Source organism: Anguilla rostrata, unplaced genomic scaffold, assembly GCF_018555375.3.
Source record: "Anguilla rostrata isolate EN2019 unplaced genomic scaffold, ASM1855537v3 scaf0253, whole genome shotgun sequence".
NCBI lineage: Eukaryota > Metazoa > Chordata > Actinopteri > Anguilliformes > Anguillidae > Anguilla > Anguilla rostrata.
In genome coordinates, this window is record NW_026985797.1 from 1 (window position 1) to 6,258 (window position 6,258).

General features: G+C 41.7%; 1 long non-coding RNA gene across 1 annotated transcript; it reads left to right on the top strand.

Moving 5' to 3' along the window:
• The first annotated feature begins 4,001 nt into the window (after nucleotides 1–4,001).
• On the top strand, nucleotides 4,002–5,611 carry LOC135246395 (uncharacterized). The gene is made up of 3 exons (XR_010327656.1): nucleotides 4,002–4,158; nucleotides 5,025–5,091; nucleotides 5,570–5,611. It is a non-coding gene; the product is annotated as an uncharacterized LOC135246395 (long non-coding RNA).
• The last annotated feature ends 647 nt before the right edge of the window (nucleotides 5,612–6,258 follow it).

Genomic DNA, 6,258 nt, shown 5'->3' on the forward strand with positions numbered 1-6,258 from the left:
AAAACAAAACAAAAAACCTCGGGAACAAACAAAGGGGTCACGAGGGGCAAAACAAAGAAAACTCAAACTTCCTCAGAAAAGAAACAGCCAAACTTCACAAAATCTAAAACACAGAACAGAACTCGGGCAGGGCAGAACACAGTAACAGAACACACACAGGCGGAAACTCACAAGCAGAAACACAAGGAACCAGCACCCGAGTCAGGGAAGCAGAGAATTTAAATAGACAGGGAAATACGACACAGGTGAACTCAAAGAACAATCAAACCTAAGAGGGAGGGGATAACAAGACAAACAGAAACAATCATTGAATAATTGAAAACAATACAATTAACACAGGGGTAACTAAAGAGGGAGCAAACTGAAATACAACCTAAAGTGCCGCCATCTGGCGGCCCAGAAAAGAAGAAACAGAAACAGAAAAGGCAGAATCAGTGGGGACCCCACTGTAAGATAGGGTTCGAATTATTGCCTCAATCGACGTGCGGTTTGTGCTCAAGCAACCGGGAATGGCCCAAGACCAAGGGATAAGCTGGGGAATCCACTAAAAAGAAACGACTCCATTCCATGTGACCGCCAAACGGAATGCTAATTTTTTTAAAACTAGTGACTCGTTTGACAAGACGCAGCTTAGGAAAACGAAAAGGTAAAGCCCTAACAGTCTGCCGGCATGAAGCCCAGAAACACAGACCGAAATACAAACCTTCTAAGGGGGGAACGCTTCTTGAGAAGCGAGAACAGGAGGTGTAATGAACAGGCTCGGAAATACCTTACCAGCTCAATGAAAACATAAGTTGACACTGAAGCAAGGACTGAAAGTCAGACAGCGTCTTAAATAGCCTTGCACGACGCAGGTGGCAGGAATCACAGCATAGGGAGGAATAATTGGAAACAGGTGCACCAATGAGGTAATAATCAGGCCGGGAGGCCAAAAAATGGAACTGCACCCCCAGCCACACGTGAGGCTTTAAGCATTCTGTTGAGAGGTGTGGTGATTGCCTAGTGTGAATGTCCCCAGAGAAGAATATAGATTGCACCAGACTTCCCGGAGACACCCAAAGTCTGCTGCCGGTGACACCCCTTTGATCTGTGGCTATTGTATATCCTTACAAGCAGTGATTGAACTCTATTTGTGGCCATTTGTCTCTAACAATGGGAAGCAGTTACAGAGTGTGAGACTGTGTATTAAGAATGAAGTTAAGACACAGAAAGCAACTTAATTGTTCAAACCTATCACTCCAAAAGTGAGCATCACAGAGACTTGGCAAATGGATTAAATGACGAGCCTACAGGTTCGTCCTACATGACATTAGGAGGATTCTACCCAAATACTTGTCCAGGCCATCATAATCTCCCTTCTAGTTCACTGCAGTCTTCTTGCAAGCCTACCAGCCTGTACCATCATAGACTTTAGATAAAATATGGACAAAGTCACTGTTGCCTCATCCATTGTTTCTCCATGGGCTTGGTGAAACATGTTTTGAAGCCCAGGAATTTCAGTTTCCTCTTATATGGCAAGTCCGGTTGTCCACTAATTGCATTAAATACAGTGACCCGTCAATGACACAAACTGTTCCTGATTCATGGTAAAAAAAAAAAGATTGACTTTGTATTTTGAGCGTATTTGTTAACATTAACATTGAAATGGGTGGCTGAAACACCTATACTGGAGCCAGCCACAGTGGCACTAGTGAGCAACGTCTCTCAACAAGTGTGATTGTGCGTGTGCGTATCTGCGTGTGCATGAAAATTTCCATCTGGATTAAGAGAAAATGAAAGTTCATTTTAAACCCTGTTTGTACAGATAACAAATCTGGCCAATCCTCACCTATTTATGTACTGTTCTATTTCAAAGAAACTTGCTTTGGCTTCATCCAAATGGAAACCCCCTTGCACAAAGTTAGAAAAACTCAATTGACCTTTATGTGCCTTGTTTGGAAAAATTGCTTGCGTGAGGTGCTACCACAGCATCTCTGTTGGGTTCAAGTCAGGAATTTGACTACAAAACTTCAACTTTGTTTGTTTTCAGCCATACAGAAGTGGACTTGTTTTGTGTTTGTGGCTAACTGACTTGCTGCATAACCCAATTACGCTTCTGCTTCAGCTCGAGGACAGATGACTAAACTTTTAGACATTCTACATAAGAATTTTTATGAAAATGTGAGATGATGTTTCTTTTGGTTAGCAGGGGTTTGCGCCTTGCTGCTTTCCCATTAATTATAAAATTAACTCTCTCTTCTTGTATCAGTTCATAAGATGCTTTGTTCAGTTATATAATTTTATTATTCAATATTATTCTAATGCGCTAAGCTTTCCCCGTAATGTTGGATATTGTTAGTGATTGTTGAATGTTGTAATTACATGGCATCTGCTTAATGGGCATGGCGTTGGGAGGTGTTTACTACAACAATAAAAGCAAGACTGAGTAGCGTGCAACCAGTGTTCTGTCTAATTATTCAAATATAGCACTCTTTCTTATTCAGGCATCATGAATACTGACCTTAGCTGAGGCTAGAGAGGCATGTAGATATTTGGATGTTCTTCTGGGATGTTATTTGGATTTTCATCTGTAACTCACTGGATGAGCTGTCACTGTGCCCTTGGAGAAATGTAGCATTTTCGCTCATTTCGAAATTTGCATTACAAATAAAACAGGGTTACCGTATGTCCGTTTAAATTTATTAAAGTTAGTTTTGGTAGACTACAGCATGTAACATGTTGTAGCCTACATCACTCAGTTCTTTATTTTGAAATCTTACTTGTTGATCTGGGTGCGGCAGGACACCGCACCCATACTGCCTACTTCATTGGTTATGAGGAAGGATTGCGACATGGATGGAATGTAGAATCTGCCCACATATTAAATGGCATAAGTATGTGCATTCATGTGACTTTCACAAAGAAAATCTGACCTTGTCAGCTGACAAGTCACATCATAAGTCATAAGATGAATCAGTCAGTTATGTTTTGCACATAATATTTGTTTTGAAAGGAATTTCAACTCCATCTGTGAGGTATTCTTGCCAAGACGGTATGCCTTGGTTGCGTTGCTAAATTAGAACTCAGTCCCAGGTGGCCTCAGACAATGCTTACTGATCTTTGAGCTTGATTGCAATGACGTATCTATTTTGTCTTGAAATTATCATTGAAATAACAGCATGTGAGGGAGTTTGAAATTACTCATTAATTCTTTAAGGACAATTTGATTCTGCTTTCTTGTTAATTTTATCAATATCTGAATCAAACAAATAAATAGATAAAATTAACAAGAAAGCAGAATCAAATCATCATAGAAATAACAGCCTGTGAGGGAGTTTGCAATTACTCATTAACAGTTAAACTAATATTATCTGTAAATTTCATTCATATTCTGTTCCAAGAATAAAGCTAACAATAGGCCTACATTTAAAATTTTTAATTAACATGTAAATCACACTACAATACATGCATTGGCCACCCGCCTGCCCAGACCACGTCTGCAGCATATGGCACAGGCTACGGTCTTGTGGATTGCTAATTTCAGGACTTTACCATGCAATGTGTGCATGCTTCACAGACTGTCAGGGATTCAGGGGTTGGACCCAGGTGCAGAGTAAAAAGAAACACTTAATAAAAAATACAGGGAACAAACAAAAGGCCACGAGGGGCAAAACCACAAACACAAAAAGATACTTAAGAACAGTACTTAAGACAGTACAGAACACGAGCAGGGCAGAAAACAGGCAGGACAATATACGGGCAGGAGGAACACACACAAGCAGGAACACAGGCAGAAACACAAGGAACCAGCACCCGAGTCAGGGAGACAAAGGACTTAAATAGACTCAAAATCAACAAGACACAGGAGGGCACAATTAATAATCAAATCAGCACAGGGTGGGAACAACGAGACACAATCAGAAACAATAATAAAATAATTGAAAGCAATAATACAATTAACAGGGAAACGTGTGTGTTTTGTAAATGTCGTTTTCCCACCTTCATGCCCCTCCGGCCAGGTGTCCTAGCAACAGTCGCCTGGTAAAGGTGGAGGACAGCAGACCCTCTCTCCCCGGCTGTTTCACTGCCTTGGTGAACTTATTCTCTGGTGACTATGACAACATCTACCTGCACTGTAGTCTGAGCATGTGCGACCCCACACAGGCCGGCTGCTCCCAGGTGAGTTTTGTGTTCCTTTTTGGGTTGCCAGGTGCCCAGTTTTCAACTAGAATGTCTGGTTTTCAAATTGTTTGTACAGGTCCAGTTTGTGGCCCGGATCATACAATATAATGTCCAGTCAGAATAACTGATTGAAAAAAATCTGCAGAAAATTTGTGTCTCAAAACCACCCCTCCCCATCCCCGGTCTGCCATTGATTCCAACAGCCCCAGCTCCCCATCTTGTTTGCAATTAAGCTTACACCTGCGCATGTTGTCCGGTTTAGACAAATTGTAAATCTAGCAACCCTAGTTCCTCATGGAGCTGAGGTGTCACCTTTCTATTACAGAAAGAAAATGCAATTACAACAAGGAATTTGCTGCTTACATCACTGAGAAAAATATGAAATGTTAGCAGTGGCTAAATGGTATTCCTCCTGTATTTTGTGAGGATTCAAGCTGCATTGCCTCCATTTGGTCACCAGAGGGCGACATAATCATCACGAACTCTGATTATGTGTTTGCCTTTTGGCAATTCGAGAGCTAATTAGTTTTGCTTCTCACTCAGCCTTGAGCCGCCATGCCCGCTGCTCCTTGCTAGCTTCTGATTGGGTGCTCTCTTAGCGTTATTCACAGACTTGAGTATTTCGTTTTTTGTTTTGAGCTCTCTAAGTTTACTGTATGCTCATATCCTGATTTGACTCAGGCTGTATTATTTTTTGCATCTCAATCCAAGCCTCTGGCTGCCTTTCACTGTTATTGGGTTCAACACCACCACCATTACATATTGTGAAGAGAAGAGGGGAAGAGATTAACCACTAGCACAGAGAATTTGACCTAACAGTACCAGTGTGCACATTTTCTTAAATTTTGTTTTTCTCTTCACAGGCATGCAGGTCCAGGGTGACCCGTTCTATCTCCCTTGAGAATCCCCTGACCATTGGACCCATCTCCTGTAAGCCTCCACTCAGAATTACCGGTTTCATTTCACCTGGAGACAAACCTGAAAATGTATTGGGCTTGTACTTAATGTACTTTGGGCCTGTTACTGTAGTATGTTGTTGGGTTTGGCTTGCTGTAGTATGTCGCTGGGTTTGGCTTGCTGTAGTATGCATGCGCTTGAGGTTAGAGTAACTGTAATTTGTACTTTGGTTCGGAATACTGGAGGATACATATTTTTCCTATTTCTCTTGATGTTTTCAGACTTCATAAAACAATTTTTGTTGATGCCTGAGCATTTTATTGTTGTTTTTTTTTCATTTCTTCAGGAAACATATATAAAAGCATTTCATTGAATGATTGATTGGTCTGATTGATCCTTTTTGGATATCTGTACACTCTCCTCCTCAAATATTGAGGAGGCTCAATCACAGTGAACTGTAAGGTGCTTTCACAGTGAAACACACCGGTAACACTCAGTTTTTACCTTTCAGGGGAGAGGGTGGCCAGAGAGGATGCCTTAGCATTCGCGGATGAGCACAAACACTTTCTCATTCAGTCGCTATAGAGCACAGAACAATGTTACAGTGGGCAGTTATTGATATTAGCATGTCATGACCAGTCAGCTAATCACAGTAACATTCACCATGGGGCAGCCATGGAAAAGTATGTTTTACTGAAACAGAGAGGCACAACTTAATTCCTGGAGGGCAGGAGTGTATCCTGGGTTTTCAAAACACTGTTATACACCGGCACCGGTTCCGTTCTTAAATCAGGCCACAGTGAAATGCTTGCAGCAAGAACACATGTGCAGTCTGCAGCTATATTTCATAACCTTATAAATAAATCATCTCAAGGAATCAAATGGGCTGATTACATGAGAGCAGAAATTGGCATGAAATCCTGAAACAGGACGGCCCGCATTGTGCCCCCCTCACCAGGTTTGAGTCAGAGTCGGCTGCTAGTGTAAATGCTCCGTAGACTGGTTCCCCAGTCCAGGGCCGCCCAAACAGAACCGGATCTGGTATCAATCCCAGGTGTGGTCCTGCCATTGTACCCCTCAGCAAAGTACTCGACCTGCATTACTTCAGTAAATATCTAGGATTGTAAGTAAAAAGAGTGTAAGCTGTGTAAGTCACACTCTGGATAACAACACCTGCTAAAAGGCTAAAATGTGAAAAAA